Source organism: Chrysochloris asiatica, unplaced genomic scaffold (assembly GCF_000296735.1).
Source record: "Chrysochloris asiatica unplaced genomic scaffold, ChrAsi1.0 scaffold00060, whole genome shotgun sequence".
NCBI lineage: Eukaryota > Metazoa > Chordata > Mammalia > Afrosoricida > Chrysochloridae > Chrysochloris > Chrysochloris asiatica.
In genome coordinates this window covers 1955377-1974025 of record NW_006408578.1, presented here as the reverse complement: position 1 = coordinate 1974025, position 18649 = coordinate 1955377, and positions in this window count along the sequence as shown.

The window sequence follows — 18649 nt, the reverse complement described above, 5'->3', positions numbered from 1 at the left end:
ATAAAGCACCCCCACAGAAGTTTACATTAAAAAAAAAAAAAAAAGGTAAATGAGAGGCAGAATGAAAGAGAAAGTAAAGTTAAATCGAGAATGAAGTAAAAGAAAGAAAGAAAAAACAATTTGGGGTGTATAGACATCTCCAGAGATCAAAGGTGACAGAGAAGGTTTGGAGGTAAAGACAGCAGAGTAATGGTTATATAAAAGGTTATAGTCAGGCAAGCTGACAACCAGAAATTATTGGGGTTGTGAATTGTAAATGAACTCAGAGGACAAAGAAGGATCATTGAACTGTTACCCTTAAACGACACGGGTAGAAGTGAGGTAAGCCCAGTAAGTGAGAAGACAAGAAGTTAAGTTGGTAGCAGGTGCTACAGGTAGGTCCATCCGGGAGAGTGGTCACATGTAGCTGCTGAATGTCCGTGAGATATGACATGCATCAAAGGAGAGAGACAAAGATGACTGGGAGTGATACTGGGCAGTTGGAAAAATATGCACTATAATAATCAATAAGTTCAGAAAGAAGAAGCAAAATTCCTTGGCCTGAGCCAAATTACCAATGACATACTTGAAGACAAGGTGATCAGGGAGTATCACAGGTTGGAAAGTCTAATGGAAAAAATAGCTCTCTCGTGATAACAGGGATCTATTGACCTAAACAAAACGGAGTTGGTTTAGTCATTAGATCTCAAATGAGGACCCTGAAAATGAGGAAGTTAATAAATTAGCTATGATGCTCTTATGGTCCTAGAAGGAGAATAGGATGTGATTAAACCCACCCAGGTATTTATCTCAGGAATTAAGCAGTTGAGACCCTAAAGGTAGAAAGTATGAGGAAGCTTTTTGATTTATTGTTTCCTTTCTTGGTGTTAAAATGGATTAACTGTACATCCAAATATAACATACCGTATATAATGTGCCTGCTTTTTGTAATGGGCAGGACAGTCTTGAACAATTATTTCCCCTGTGCTCCAGATTGCTACCTTTCTGTTAATAAAGGTTGGATTCGATCTCTCCCTGTCTCTGTGATTGACTCCAGTGACAGGCGCCAAACCCTCGTTTCATTTTGGCAACACTAGGGTTTGGGAAAATGACAAAATAAATAAATAATAAGGCTTTGGGGAGAAAAAATGATAGCAGCAAGATACAATGAACTCTGGGGAGGTGTTCCTACAATATATATAAAAAAAATCTTGAATATTGCAGGTTCATTTAACAAATATCTTTGATAACTGAATATATACCCAGTTTGAGTTGTAATTTAGAGAGCCTGATTTGTCTTAGTGAGCACCGGGTTTGAAAAAGTAACACAAAACTGCAAGAAGCCAAAATGCCATAAAAGAGGGAAGCGTTTATAAACCAACATTTGAGCAAGAATCTTAGAGTTTTCGAGGACTATGGACAGAAGAAAATGAAACCAAGTCCTCCAGAGTCAAAGCACATCTTGAATTTTTCTTCCATCTGAATTTAGAAACCAGATACATTGAACACTGTTATCAAAGATGAGATGAGTTATGGGATGATATCAAGGACATCAAGGAGCTCTGGTAACATAGTGGTTACGAATTGGGCTGCGAACCGCAAGGTCAGCGGTTCAAAACTACCAGCTGTTCCATGGGACAAAGATGAGGCTTTCTGCTCCCGTAAAGATTTATAGCCTCAGAAACCCTGTACAGGGTCGCTATGGGTCGGAACCGACTCCATGGTACATAACAACAACAACATCAAGGACATCATACATAAAGAAAGCAAAAGATCATTAAAACGACAGGAAAGAAAGAAAAGACCAAAATGGATGTCAGAAGAGACTCTGAAACTAAATGTTCTTGCTAAAGCAAATGGAAGAAATAATGAATTAAAAGAGTTGAACAGAAGATTTCAAAGATTTAGTCTAATAAAATGTGTAAAGACCTGGAGTTACAAAACCAAAAAGGAAGAATACCCTATTGGTGTTTCACAAACTGAAGAAAAAATGCAAGCCTCGAATTGCAGTATAACAGGATTCTAAGGGCAAAACATTGAATGCTGTAGGAAGCACCAAGGAAAGATGAGGAACAATACAGAGTCACTGTATCAAAAAGAACTGTTCAACATTCAACCATTTCAAGAGGTATCAGATGACCAAGAACCAACAGCATTAAAGAAAGAAGTTCCAAGCTGCACTGAAGGCACTAGAAAAAAACAAGGCTCAAGGAATTGACAGAATACCAATTGAGATGTTTTGACAAACAGATGCAATGTTGGAAACACACCTGTCCAGCTGATTGGAAGAGATCTATATTCATGCCCATTCCAAAGAAAAGTGATCCTACAGAATACAGAAATGATTGAACAGTATCATTAATATTACATGCATGTAAAATTGTGTCAAAGATAATTCAAAAAGAGTTGTAGCAGTACATCAGTGGGAAACTGCCGGAAATTCAAGCTGGCTTCAGAGAGGATGTGGCGTAAGAGATGTCATTGCTGATGTCAGGTGGATCTTGAGTGAAAGAAGAGAACGCCAGAAAGAGGTTTACCTGCACCTTATTGCCTATGCAAAGGAACTCGCTTTGTGGTTCATTGCGAAGAATGGGAATCCAAAAACACTTCATGTGCCTATGAAGACACTGCATGGTTAAAATCAGGAAGGTTGTGTATCAGGGTTGTATCCTTTCACCATACTTATTCAGTCTGTATGCTGAGCAAATAATCTGAGAAGCCTGGACTATCTGAAGAAGAATATGGCATCAAGATTGGAGGAAGACTCATCACTAACCTGCAATATGCAGACAGTCCAACCTTGGCTGCTGAAAGTGAAGAGGACCTGAAGCACTTATGATGAAGAACAATGACTACAGCTTTACACCTCAACATAAAGAAAACAAAACTCCTCACAACTGGACCAATACGCAGTGTAATGATAAATGAAGAAAAGACTGAAGTTGTCAAATTGTCAAAAATTTCATTTTGCTTGGATCCATAATCAATGCCAGTGGAAGCAGCAGTCATGAAATGAACATGTTGCATTGGGCAAATCTGTTGCAAAAGAAGACTTCTATAAAGTGTTAAAATAAAAAATAAAATAAAATAATATGTCACTTAGAGGACTAATATGCCCCTGGCTCAAACCATGGTATTTTCAATCTCCTCAAATGCATGTGAAAGTTGGACAATCAATAAAGAAGATGGAAGAAGAATTGATGTCTTTGAAATATGGTGTTGGTGAGGAACACTGAGGACACCATGGATTACCAGAAGAATGATTAAATTTGTCTTGGAAGAAGTATAGCCAGAATGCTCCTTTAGAGTCCAGGATGGTGAACTTCATCTTATGTACTTGGAACATGTTATCAAGAAGGACATCATACTTGAGAATATAGAGAGTCAGTGAAGGAAGATCCCCAATGAGATGGATTGACACAGTGGCTCCAACAATGAGCACAAACAGAACGATGATTGTGAGATGATGCAGGTCCCAGCAGCATTTTGTTCATTTGTACGTAAGGTCACTGTGAGTCAGAACCAATTAGGTGGCACGTGACAACAACAACAATAACATGGGCCATTTACAAGCCCACTGAGTCATATACACTGTACTCAAGAGTACAAACAACCAATAATATTAGCATCTGGAAATTAATGTAGTCATTCTAATATCTTTGCATTCTACATTTAACGTGCTCATAAAGTTTTGTGTCCCAAGGTGACAGTTTAAATTAATGACCTTCCCAAGAGTCACTGGGGGAATTCTAAGGAGGGAAACCTATAAACAAAGGGCACAAAGATGATTTTTAGACGTTGCATGGCTAGTAAAATTAATAATAATAATACCAGTGTCTCTCCTATTTATTTGGTAAATATTACCCTAGAATATTTGATTGATTTAAAAACATTCAATCAAAGTGTGGGAGAAGAATTTATGTAATACTGCAATATAGTTGGAATCCTGGTGTTGCACTGTAGGATAAGCACTGGACTGCAAGGTTGGTTTGAACCGCAAGATTGGTAGGTCAAACTCACCAGTCACTCCTTGGAAACCCTATGCAGAGTCTCTATAGTTTGGAAACAACTCAATAGCACTTAACAACAGCAACAAATGTAGTTGGGCTCCTGGTATGGTGCTGTAGGATTAACATTGGACTTTGAACCACAGGTCCTGCCCTTCAAACCCACCTACTGTTCCTCGTAAAACTCTATTCAGGGTCACTATGAGTAGGAACCAGCTTGACAGCACTTAACAACTACAACATCGTTGGAGCCCTGATGTGTTTTACTGGAGTCCAGAATAAACACTGGACCATGAGGTCGTTTGAACCACAAGGTTGGTGGTTCAAACTCACCAGCAGCATTTTGGAAATCTCGGAAAGGAAGATGTGGTTGAACTGCAATCTGCTTATCCATACTACTATGAATTGCAATCTGTAGATTCAAATAAGAAGTCAGAAAATTATTTTAAACTTTAAATAAAAGCACATGAGACATTTTGACAGGTATTTTTCCTCGATCAATTATATTCCTGAAGCAATGCAAAAAACATCTTTTCCCCCATTCTTCTTAGCTGTGGCATGAAACCCTCCTCTTTAGCATGATACTTTGCTAAGCCTACTATAAGGCCGGGCATCTAGCACTTGTGGATGAGCTGGTACAGAAAATTGAGAGAGAAAAAAAGCTACATTTTTCTGCAAAAGAACATAATGGCTGGGGCAGAACTTGTTGTTGATGAGTCGATTCAGACCCAGCGCAACCTTATAGAATAGAGTAAAAGGGCCCCTATGAATCTTTACAGAAGCACACAGCAAGAGCTCAATGCTGTTCTCTAAAATGCAGAATTTTAGAAGATATTTGGCAGAGAGTTTAAAAGACCCAAAGAGCTGAAAATAGAACTGGGAAGAGACATTTATTGGCGATTGTTGTTGCTATAAGTACTGTGAGTCAGTTTTGACTCATAGTGACTCTGTATAGGGTTTCAAAGGAGTGGCTGGTGGGTTTGAACCATCAAGCTGTGGTTAGCAGTCCAGTGGGACAGCAGCACACCAAGACTTGTTGTTAAGTGCTGTGGAGTCGATTCTGACTCATAGTGACCCTGTATAGGGTTCTAAGGAGCAGCTGATGGGCTTGAACGGCCAACCTTGCAGTTAAAAGCCACTTTGCAGCCCAGGGCATTAACCCACAGCACCACAACAGGACTCCAGGACTGAAGGGAATGAAATTCTGCCCAATGTGAGAAGTAAATTCCCTCTAAGTCTTCCTCGTGAAATCCATGTTCTCCTAAATCTTTGAAGAAAATATGGAGAAACGTAAAGCTGCTTCAGGTTGGAATAGGGTGAAAACAGAGCCTATAGGAGTTACCCTTTTTCCTAACTATTTAGTAATTTGTTGGAGTCTCTGGGTGGTTTAGAGAAGTAAAGGCACTCGCTGTCAACCAAACATTTGACCACCAGAAGCACTTCAGAAGAAAAATCTGGTGATCTAGTACTGAAAACTTAGCCATTGAAAATTCTATGGAGCCCAGTTCTACTCTGACAAACATGGCATCACCATGAGTTGAATGGCAAGTAGTAGGAGTGGTAATTAATTACTTTACATATATTTTCATTTTTATTAAGAGAGTCCTGGTGTGGTGCTGTAAGATAAGCACTGGACTACTAACCATAAGGTCGGTGGTTCAAATCCACCAGTTACTCATTGCAAACCCTCTCTGACTCAACAGCACATAACAACAACATCAAGGGAATTATTTTCCAAAAATAGACACACTTTAAATTATAAACGTCTTACGTGCTCATTAAATGAGTTGCAAATGATAGAGAAGAGCAAAAATTAAAGTGGAGAAGTATTCCCTTAAGAGTGCAGCCTCCATTCTCCTGGTAGGTAACCAGTGCTAATGGTCTAATAAAGAGCTTCTGACTTTTGATGTGCAAATGAATCACTGGGCGATCTTGTTAAAATGCAGATTCTATTCCAGGAGGTTGGGGAGTTCTAACTAGCTCTCAGGTGATGCAGTTCTGAACTGTACAGGAGCAGTCAGGTTACAGCTGACTTGTGCATTGATTCACTTGGGATCAAACAACAAAATGAGTTGGTTTAAGGCATGAAGAGCCTGAGGAAAGCAAAGGACAGGGGAAGAAGGGAAAGATTGTGTGGGTTGAGTTTCTTGTTCGTTATTGTGTGTCCTGGATTCAGTTCTAACTTATTTCAACTCAAAAGTTTTCCTAGGACCCCTGGTATGGTGCTATTGAATTAAGCACTGGACTACTAATTACAAGGACATAGTTCAAACCCACCAAGCATTCTTGGAAACCCTTGAAGGCACACAACAATCTTTATGCAGATTTACAAGATTTTCTCCCTCAAAGTTATTGTGTAGGTCAGAACCACTGGCCTTTCAGTTAGCTCCTAGTGTGTTGAGTACCATCTTCTTTTCCTAAATTTTAAATTTTTTGAGTCATTTACTTTTTCTTGATTACCCAAGCAGGCTTTGTGGGAAAGGTGTGCTAGCCTAAGTTTTGTTACATGGTTATCTACTCTTGAGCAAAGCTGGTTGCATTGGCTGCATGTCTTTCTCTGACCTGTGGCCATTCCCTTACTATTCTGTTTTCCCATCAGGTGTGACACTACTTTGCATCTATCACCTGTGACCACACTAGGCAAATTCTAGGGCTCAATGTAGACATATCAATTTGATTTTATTTCTCATAGGAGCTCCTTAGCTTGATAGACTTGGTTCTGGGCCTTTGATTCACCAGATGGGTATGGTTGCCAGATTTAGCTAATAAAAATTCAGTATTCCCAGTGAAGTTTGCATTTCACATAAACAATGAGTAATTTTTCTAAGTTTGTCCAATGCAATACTTGTTAAAGTGCCATCAAGTCAGTTTTGACTTATAGTGACTCACTATAGAATTTCCAAAGCTGTAAATCTTTATGATAGCAGAAAGCCTCACTTTCTCCCATGGAGCAGGTGATTGGTGGGCCCAAACTACCAACCTTGTGGTTTATAGTCCAGTACTTATCCTACAGAGGTACTGTACTCCACCGCAATACTTGTTGTTGTTAGGTGCCATTGAGTCAGTTCTGATTCATAACCACCCTATATAGGGTTTCCAAGGAGCTGCTGGTGAGTTTGAACCACCACCTTTTGGTTCAAATTGACCTTGCAGTCCAGTGCTTATCCTGCAGCGCCACACCAAGACTCCACTGCTAACTGAAAGATCATTGTTTATCTGAAATTTGAATGTCACTTTACTGTTGTTGTTAAGTGCCATCCAGTTGGGTTCCACTCATAGCAACCCTATATAGGGTTTCCAAGGAGCAATTGGCAGATTTGAACAGCCAACCTTGTGGTTAGCAGTCCAGTGCTAATTCTACAGCGCCACACCAGGATTCCAGTGTCATTCCAATGCGGGCGTCCTGGTGTGGCACTGTGGGTTAATACGCTGGACTGTAAGGTCAGTTTGAACCGCAAAGTTGGCAGTTCAAGCTCACCAGCTGCTCTTCGGAAATCTTACACAGGGTCCCCATGGATCAGAACCAACTCAATGGCACTTAACAACAACAATATATTTTACCTGGAAACCCTGCAGGGGTGTCATACAAAAGAGCAAGCCTTATATGCAGTGGGTAATATCTGGACCACAGGCAAGTCTTCTTTGCCGTAAGATTCTGATCAGTCCTCCTTTCAGGAAAAAGGAGAGAAGAGGAAGGGAGATAACAAGGCATATAAGAATAACCTGTCTGTCAAAGGAGGGCTTTCTACTGAGTCAAGCTGATGAACTGCATTTTGGATGATGGTACAAGGCAGGCAGGGAGGCGAGAAGGGAGACATTATCGCAAAACTATGGCACATGGCAACTGCTGTCCTTCTAAGAAAGTGAATTCCCACAGGGTTCCCACTGACACTGCCTGTAAACATGTTCGAAATGGAGGTTGAGTGCAGAGAGGGGACACAACTGAGGGGGGTCCTTAGGAAGTCCTACAGTGAGGAATTCTCAAGGTGCTCCATCTTTAGGAATAAAGGAGAGTGCTAGACCAGGCATAGGCTGTTGATTCACACCCAGGGTTATGTGAGCAGGATGATTTGGGGGCATGGAGAAAAAAATCTGTTCTAGGACTAGGAACTTTAAATAAGAATACAGTCATTAAGACCAAGGGTGCCATTTGGGTTAGATTGTAGAAGTGGGGGGAGGGAAAAATGGGTCATTCGGGATATATTGTAAAACTCCATAGTATCCAGTAAAAGGGGAGCTGGAGGAGAGGCTTTTTCAGGCCAAGGGAATAAAACTCTTTGCAGACCAGCCATGCAGACACGGTCTCCAGTGTCTACTAGGTTGGGTGCTCACTCTTGCTAAAATGAGTACAGATTGGATTTCTTGAGCATTTGTCAGTATCAACAATGTTTCTAACAATACTGCCCATGACTGCCCCTAACACCACCCCATAGTCACACCGTTGGGTGTTTTGGACAACCAAAAGACCAACACTGATGCAAAAAATCAGGAACATCTTCAGAGATTCTGGAAGACTCCACAGAGCGTCCAAGAGAGTGGGTAGTAGATTCCCTACCTAGAGGAGGAGGGCACTTGTCCCTTTGTAATATGATGTCTTGGCTGGAGAAGGATAGTTCGGCACCCCAAGCTGCCCTATAGAAATGCAAGATGATATTGTATTGTATTAATGTCACTTAATGGTAGCTGTCAATGACAGTGATGAAATAAATATGGAAAAGGAAATTACTGTAATTGATTGACAGTCTGGAATCTTCCATATTCGACCTAATGAGAGAAACCTATGAGCAGCAGCTTCCAGTTCAGGCTATTAATGCAAATCATATGCACTGTGCCGGCATGCTGAATTATGCAATGCCATGTGAATGTCTAATCCATTTCACCAGGCTTGTCTTTATCCAGAAAAAAAAAAAAATTTTTTTTTTTTTCACTGACATGCTGATTAGTATATTAGAAGAGTTTAAGAAGTTTGGTGCTAAATTAGGTGCCATCATGGTGTTATTAATTTAGTTCTGAACAAGACAAACAGCTCTGTGCAGCCATCAAAATCACTACATAGGTCTACAAGATAACTTTGTCAAGACTGATGCGAATTTACAGAAAAGTCTTGTGATATGTGGAGGGAATTAGCAAATAGATAAGGAGCACATCATTTTTCTAGAAAACCACTGTCAAGGACTCAGGACCCATGCAGAACTAGACATCTGCTAAGACTTCTACATTGCTAGCACCAATCATTGGTTCTCAGATGTTCAGATAAACTTCTCAGATAGCACCAGATGTGGGGGGGTCAAGGGAACAATAGGTATATATAAGGCCTCCTTTGGAGACCCCACAGGGATTTAAGTACTGCCAAGATATCACCATCAACAAAGACAAAACACTGTCTGGGGGACGAGATCTGTTGGGAGAAAAATAAGTTGCTGATTGTTCATTATTGATGTATCCCAAGAGTTCATAGAGTCTCTATCCCATGAGTTTTACATAGAATGGCAGGTGTAGGTCAAAGAATGACTTTAATAAGAAGTAGGAAAACTGGTGGGGCTCTGTGGGTTGATGAGGTTTGAAATGCAAGGTCATTGTTTCAAGCTCACCAGCTACTCCTTGAAAACTCTACATGACTCAACAGCACTTAACAACAACAAGAGCTGATACTTTTGAGAATTCCATGGCCTTAAATGGTTTATTCCCTGTGCTTATCAATGCTCAAAATTTGAATCAATAGAGGAAGTGCCAAGATTCTTCTAACTACATTCCCTTGAGTTCGTTCTGATCTAGTTATTCATAAATAGCACCAGTGCCCCCAGATTGGATAAGCATTTGGCTAGAGGAGAAAGGAGTGGAGGCAACAGTGATTTCATGGTAAAATTCTTGCTTTTCAGGTTCCTTCCAATACACCTCATGTACAACTACCAGGTATCAGTGAAGGCTTGTGTGTTGCTATGATGCTAAACAGATTTCAGCGGAGCTTCCAGACTAAGACAAAGAAGAAAGAAAGGCCTGGTGATGTACTTCTGAAAATCAGCCAATGAAAATCTTGTGGATCACAATGAATTGTCCATGGTACTATACCAGGAAGCATTGTGTTCTATTGCACATAGGGAGGGTCTCCATGAATCAGAGGTCAACTCAATGGCAGCTAACAACAATAGAAGAAGGTGTCATGTTCTGTATTTTTTCTACTTGTGGTTTCAAGATAGATGGACTTCTTCTCAATTCCCCAAATATTTTTGGATCACCTTTTATGTGCCATGTTCTATCTAGACCCTGGCTATATGAGTGTTGTTCCTGCCCTCTGGGTGTTTACAGTCTAGTTGGGGTGCAGGTAAGAGTTGGAAATTACAAGAAGGTGTGAGGAGAGTCACAGAAGAAGAAGCACGGATTTATTGTATCTTAGCTGGAGGTGGTCAGGCAAGGCAATGCTAAGCAAAAGTCCTTCCTGTCAGAACTCCGAAAATTATGCTTTTTATATTTTTAAAATTTTTATTAACCACCTAACAAGACAACTGTGTATTGGTGGTGGCGGTGGTGTGCCGTGGAGTAGGTTCCAACTTATGGCAAACCTACCAAGGGTTTCCAAGGCTGTAAATCGTTACAGGAGCAGAAAGCCTCAACTTTCTCCCACAGAACGGCTAGTGGTTTCGAACTGCTGACCTTGAGGTTAGCAGCCTGATTCATGACTGCTATACTACCAGAGACTGTGTATTAGAAATGCTGTACTTAACAAACTTGTGTTTTCATTGTCATGATTATAATGAGGCCACTTTTTCTCCTTTTAAAATAAGTCAACTTAAATTGAAAAGTGAATGGATTTAAAGAGAATGTTAAGCAAAGAATAGTACAATGGTACTCAAATATACCATAAATTGTGAATTAAGTACGTGAATGATGGACGTCTGTGATTCCTAAGTGAGGGCTGCCCAGGATCAGAGGGTTTCAGGGAGAGTTGAAACAACAAAACTAAGGAAAAGAAAGATGAGACGAAGTTCTTCCATGTGCCCTCACATTTATTATTTTACTCTTTCACCATCCCGAGTCTCCTGTGGTGTAATGTGTTCTCAGAGAATTTTCTATAGAATAATTGAGACCCTTACAAGGTTAAGTAAAACACTAAAGGTCACCCAGCAAATTAGCAGTGGAGGTAGAATTACAACCCAAGGCATCTCACCCCCAATTGAAAACAGTGTCTCCAGCCATCAAAGTTCTGAGTAGGAAGCAAAATGGAAAAGGAAACTTCATGTCAGCAAGTGAATGGAGAGAAAAGTAAAGGCTGCAATGGGCTTGAAAATGCAACATGATTTTCATTACTGCATGTCTTTTGAATTGACTGTATTTGAAGCGCTTTGCTGAACATATGTTCATTTTTCCCTGAAAAGCTAGCATGGCCATATCAGAAGTCCATGTCCTATGCAGTATAACATCTGGCTTTCACAGAGTTGGGAAGGAGCATTAATGGAAGGTGGGCTTGTCCTTCTTTGCAGCTCTAAAGTTGTTCCTTATACGGCTCCCAATTCTTCTGGTGACTCATTAAAAGATAATTTGTCATCTATGAGTTTTTCAAAACCTTGAGGAAGCTAGCTCGACTTTCCAGTCACTACCACCTTGTTGTTGTTGTTGTTGTTGTTGTTAGTGCTGTGGAGTTCGATTCCAAGTCATAGCAACCCTGTGTAGGGTTTCCAAGGAGCAGCTGGTGGGTTTGAATTGCTGACTTTGTGGTTCGCAGTCCAGTGTTGATCCTGCAGTGCTTCACCGGGATCCTTGATTTCCACACGTTTGTTTCCTGCTTGAAGAAGAGTAGAAAGATTGCTCCGCCAAAAGGTTCTTCAACACACTCTTGTTTCCTGGTCATCTGAGTCCCTTCCCCAGCTGATGCCTTCTCCCCTCTTCCCACCACCTTTACCAACTCCATTTCCTTCCCTGTCCTATCTCTTCCCCATGTCTTCCCTTCCTTTGTCCATGACCCACAAGATTTCATGAACTTCTAGCTTCAGGGTTCATGGCTCATTCATTCAACAAACACAACAGAGTAACTACTATGTGTTAGGCTCTGCTCTACATCCCAGGCATATCCATACAGCCCTTGCTTTTGAAAAGCTTCTGTCCTGTTGGGAGGAGACCAACGATTAAACTAGTAGGTTAAACAAAACAAATAATGATAAATTCTGTGCAAGAGCATTTTCTTTTTAATGAATGTGAAAGTAAGTGAACAAACGGAAAACATAACACTTAAGTTGAGCACTTACGGGTCACTTAAGGGAGTTTTGGTGTGGCGCTGTGGGTTAATGCACTGGACTGCGAGGTCAGTTTGAACCACAAGATCGACAGTTTGGAAACAAGGTCACTATGGATGGGAACCAACTTGACGGCACTTAACAATAACAACAACAACAAGTTGAGCCCTAAGTCCTGATGGAGGTGAAGACTATTTCAGGTAGAAGGAGCTACTTGGGGAAATGCCCTAAGGAAAAGAGGCAGAGAGAAGTTCAAAGAATTGAAAAAAGGCTAGTGTGTGGTAGTATTTCTGAATGGGCAATATTGTGCAGAACAGTCACCTGCCTTTGGGGATGTATAACATCCTTAGCCTCTCTCCCTTCAGATGTCAGTAAATCCCACAGTTCTAACTGCCCAAATCCACATACACCTCCACACACAGCTCCCAGTGCCATTTGGGTGGCCCCAGTACTGCCCCATTTAGGAAGCATTAAGACAGAGCAGGTTAGGAGGAAGCCAGAGAGGAAAGAGTTCCAGATCACACAATACTAAGGAATTTAGATTTTATTTTAAATGTGATGGAAAACCATTGGAAGATATTTAAGCAGGTGAGTGATGTGTTCAGATTTCTGCTTTTAAAGGATTGCTTAGGTTGCTATGCGGAGAATGGATTATGGGTATCCAAAATCCACAATCCAAGTTAGGGCAGAAATTCTGTTAAGCGATGATGGTTTGGAATAAGACAACCTGACAACTGCAGCCAGGTACACAGAGCACACATTGCTGCACATATAGCTTCTATACAGCATTGTGGGGCAGCAGTGGAAGGTCTGTGATAGAATCCTCACTTTCCATACAGCCACCACACCACTGATGCAGCCACCACTCATCTGTCAGTGGAGGCTTGTGTGTTGCTATGATGCTAAACAGCATTTGACAGTATCCAGACTAAGAGGGACTAAGGAGAAAGGTCTGGCAATCTCCTTACAAAAATCAGCCAATGAAAATCCAGTGGATCACAACAGTACAATCTGAAAGTGATCGTGGGGATGGCCACAGGCCTGGGCAGCTTTTCATTCCACCAGGCAGAGTCTACATGAGTTAGAGTTAACTCAATAGCTGCTAGAAACAACACAAGGTTAACTGGAGTCTCAAAGAGTGGAACCAAGAAGTAGGCTAAATCACTTATAGCATCTGTTCACCTAGGGAAAGCTATTTGGGAATATGTCTATCAAAGGAGGCAAACTGAGGAGCCCGAAGACCCTCAAATCGTTAAATAAATCCATTGCTATTGAGTTACTGTGACTCATGATAACCCTGCAGCACAGAGTAGAACTGCCCCATAAGTTTCCCAAGGCTGTAAATCCTTATGGAAGCAGACTATCACATCTTTCTCCCTTGGAGCATCTGGTGGATTCAAACAGCTGACCTTCCCATTAGAAGCCAAATGCTTAACCCTCTGTGCCACCAGATCTCATTAATCTTCACATGTCGAAGTTGTTGTTGTTAAGTGTCGTTGAGTTGGTTCAGACTACTAGCAACCCTTCATAGGGCTTCCGAGGAGCGGCTTGTGGACTGAACCACCAATCTCACTGTTAGCAGTCCAGTGCTTATCCTACAATTATACACCAGGACTCTAATCTTCACATAGAGACAAGAAATGATGTGGAGCGGGTAGAATTCAATGGCCTTTCAAGTTCCCTTCCAGCTCCAAGGCTGTACAGTGCTAACAAATTTCCACACTGTAAGACTGTCTTCCACACTGAAGACACCAGAAAGAACCTCCTCCTTCTGCACCCTCAGATGGCTCTGTCATCATGGACAGCCGGGCCATCAGAGGATAGCAGTAGCTCTTCCTGCCGCCTCTCAGTTCCTCTCTGCAGCTGACGGTCCACATGCCAGAGTGGCACACAAGCACTTTCTTCCCAAGACATATCTTTTTCATCTTGGTGAACAGGGACACTGTGGGCCACCTTCCAGGATCTGTCTGCTGACAGATTAAGAAGCATGTCAACTCGATTTTATATGAGCAAATATTGCAAAGCAGAAGTCTTAGTTTTGTTTTCTTTTTCGGGTTTTCTGGTAATACTGGTACACTCACACCTGCATTTGTGCAAAGAGACATGGATCCCATGGCCGGCCACCGAGCCAGGTCCTTGGTGGGAGAAAGTATCAGTGAATTTCCCACGTTCAGTCCTGCCCACAAATCAGGCAGGGGAGGAACAACAAGGAGAGTGGGTGTGATTTTGCTTTTTATATTATACAGTTGGAGGTAATGAGATGTTTGTCATAAGATGTACCTACAAGTGCCTGAATCTGAATTTCTCTATCAAGTGGACGAGATGGTCCCAGAACAACTGATGGATAGGAGAAGCATATACCAGCTTTTGGAGAAAGTTAAAAATACATATATTTTCATTTTTTAAGTAAGGCAGTGACTCTGAATCTCTGTTTTCCTCCAGCTGCCTATTTACAAATGGTGGTGAAGGCCTGGCTTTGACCCAAAGTCACCAGAAAAGCAAGCTGGTGGAAATACTCCATAGTAGAGGTCTTCAAACTCTGGCACCCAGGTCAAATCTAGCCCCACCACCTGTTTTAAACAGCCCAAGAGCTAAGAACAATTTTCACTTTTTTTTTTTTTTTTTAAATGGTTGGGGGGCAAAAATGGAATGAATCCTATTTCATGACACATGAATCACAGTGTGTGGCACGTGAAAATGAAAAGTACATGAATTCCAAGTTTCAGTGTCTGCAAATAAAGTTTTGTTGAAACGTGGCCATGTTCACTTACTTATTCATATTGTCTGTGGCTGCTTTCTTGATACAACAGCAAAGTTGAGTCATTTTGACAGAGGCCATCTGGCCCGCAAAAGCTGAACTATTTACAACCTCTCCTTTTACAGAAAATGTTTGTCTCTCTCTTGTCTAGAGATTTGAGAAAGGTACATAACAGATCCTATTACATGGTCCCCTACATGATCAAATACTTGCCTAACTACATGTAGGTTACTGTGTTCTTCACTTATTCATTTGACTTATACAAGAGCCCCTACTAGGTGCCAGGCATAGTACCAGGCCCACAGCAGTGACAAAAACAAAAGTCCATGTTACCAGATTGTACAGTCCAGTAGAAGAAGCCAAATAGTCATGTAAATACGACGTACAAGAAAACTCCAACCATTGCGCATGTTTTGTCATACTGTGATGGCTTGTGTGTTGCTGTGATGCTGGAAGCTATGACATCAGTATTTAAATATCAGCAGGGTCACCCGGGTGGACAGGTTTCAGCTGAGCTTCCAGAGTAACACAGACTAGGAAGAAGAAGAGGCGGACTTCTTCTGAACATTTAAGCACTGAAAATCTTGTGAATAACTGTGGAATATTGTCAGATATAATTGCAGAAGATAAGTCCCTCAGGTTGGAAGGCACTCAAAATATGACTGGAGAAGAGCTGTCTCTTCAAAGTAGAGCTGACTTTAATGACATAGATGAAATAAAGCTTTCAAGACCTTCACTCCCTGGTGTAACAAAACTCAAAATAAGAAGAAACAGCTATACACATCCATTAATAATCAACACATGGAATGTGCAAAGCAAGAATCTAAGAAAACTGGAAGTTATCATAAATGAAATATAACATAAACATTGATATCCTAGGCCTGAGAGGACTGAAATGGACTGGTATGGCATTGGTCATTTTGTATCAGATTAATTAGATGGTTTACCATACTGAGAATGACAAACAGAAGAGGAATGGTGTCACATTCAGCATCAAAAAGGACATTTCAATGTCTATCTTGAAGTACAATGCTGTCTGTGATAGGACAATATCCATATACCTGCAAGTAAGACCAGTTAATACCATTAGTATTCAAGTTTATTCACAAACCACTAAAGCCAGGAATGATGAAATTGAAGAATTCTACCAACTTTTTCAGTCTGAGATTGATCAAACATGTAATCAAATTGCATGGATAATTACTGCTGATTGGACTGCAAAAGTTGGGAATAAAGAGAAAGGATCAGGAGGTAGAAAATGTGGTCTTGGTGACAGAAATGATACTGTAGATCACATGACAGAATTTTGCAAGACTAATCATTTCTTCATTGCAAATACCGTTTTTGAACAACATTAACAATGGCTATACATGTTTTATGTTGACCTCACCAGATGGCATACACAGGAATCAAATTAACTCCATCTGTGGGAAGAGACGATGACGAACATTCTCAAGTCGAAAGAACTGAGGGGAAAATTCAAGCCTCGACTTTTGATATTGAAGGATTCTATGGCTAAAATAAAGAGCTCTGGTAGCGTAGTGGTTACGAGTCGGATTGCTTACCTCTAGGTCAGCAGCTCGAAACTACCAGCTGTTCCGCTGGAGAAAATAAGGTTTTCTGTTCCCGTAAAGATGTACAGCCTCAGAAACCCTATGCAGGATTGCTATGAGTTGGAACCAACTCCACGTCACACCACCACCATGGGTAAAATGGACTCCTGGTGTGGAGCTGTAAGATCAGCACAGGACTGGAAACCACAAGGTCTGCAGTTCAAACCCACCAGCTGTTCCTCAGAAGCCATAATGATGATTGATATGAGTTGAAACCGACTTGATGGTGCTCAACAACAAAAACAACATGGGTACAATGGAGGCCTGGGAGCACAGTGTGCATGTTGGACTGTTACCTCAGGGTCAATGGCTCTAATCCACCAGTTGTTCCACAGGAAAATGATGAGGCTTTCTGTTCCCATAAAGGTTTATAGCCTCAGAAACACTACACATCAGTCAGTACTGACTCTATGACACACAACAACGACAATAATGGGCAAAATATTGAATGATGCAGGAAGCATCAAAAAAAAAAAAAGATGGAAAGAATACACAGAGTCACTATACCAAAAGGAGTTGGATGATGTTCAACCATTTCAAGAGGTAGCATATGATCACCAAGGGTGAAGTCTAAGACTGAAATTGTCAAAGACTTCATTTTGCTGAGATCCACAATCAACACTCATGAAAGCAGCTATCCAGTAATCAAAAGATACATTGCATTAGGCAAATCTGATGCAAAAAATCTCTTTAACGTGTTAAAGAGCAAAGGTAACAGTTTGAGGACTAAGGTACACCTGACTCAAACCATGATATTTTTCAGTTGCCTTATATGCATGTAAAAGTTGGACAATGAATAAAGAAGATCAAAGAAGAATCTATATCTGTGAATTATTGTGTTGGAGAAGAATATTAAAAGTACCATGACTGCCAGAAGAACAAACAAATCTGTGTTGGAAAAAGTGCAGTCAGAATGTGTCTTAGAAATCTGAATGATGAGACTTTGTCTCTCATTCTTTGGATATATTGTCAGGTGTGATCAGTCCCTGAAGAAGGATATTATGTTTGGAAAAGTGGAGGTTCAGCGGAAAAGAGGAAGACCCTTAAAGAGATGGATTGACACAGTAGCAACAACAATGGGCTAAAACATAACAACAATTGTGAGCATGGCATAGGGCTGGGCAGGGTTTTGTTCTGTTGTGCTTAGGGTCACTAAGAGTCGAACCAACTCGAAAGCACCTAACAATAGCAAGTGTTCTTTCTAAAAGGGAGGTCCGTGGAGCTATCTATTTATCTGCCATGGTCTGTCATTTTGTCATAATCTGTTGGCTTGTGTGTTGCTATGATGCTGAAAATGATGCTACCAGTATTTCAAATACCAACAGGGTCACCCATAGTGGACAGGCTTCAGTAGAGCTTCCAGACTAGACAAATGAGGTAGGAAGGCCTACCTCCACAATTAGTCAGTGAAAATCCTGTGGATCACAGAATATTTTCCAGTATAGTACTGGAAAATGAGCGCCACAACTTTTTGCAAAGTTTTCAAAATACACAATGCACCAACAGTGAACTCAAACATGCCAACCATCATTAAGGTGATATAGGACTGTACAACCATGGAGTTATCCTGAGACCGAGTCAACTCAATAGTCATGAAAATCACCAACCACACACACAGAACTCTAAAAACATACACTAGGCAAGTTAACCTGTTCTGGGATATCAGATGATACATTCATATATAGATGATTGATTTGGGATTTGTATGAAATGTTAAAGTTGTTACCAAAGTGGAGAGGTAGAAAAGAGTAGCTTAGTTCAATGTTTCAAATGCACCACTCATATATTATTTCACCCTTGACTGTCTTCTCTTTCTGGGATGGAATACGAAAGCATGGAAGACCAGGGGGAAAAGGAGTCTGGTAGGAGGCAGACCACACAAGGCCTTTGAGGCTACAGGAAGGATTTTCCCTTTGTCTTTAGAGCAATGGGAAGCTACACATTAGAAATGTTCTCATTAACATAACTCTGGAGGCAACCAAAAGACCTATCTATCAGAGAATGGATAAATAAATTATGCCATATGCACACGATGGATTACTATAAAGTGGTGAAAATGGATTC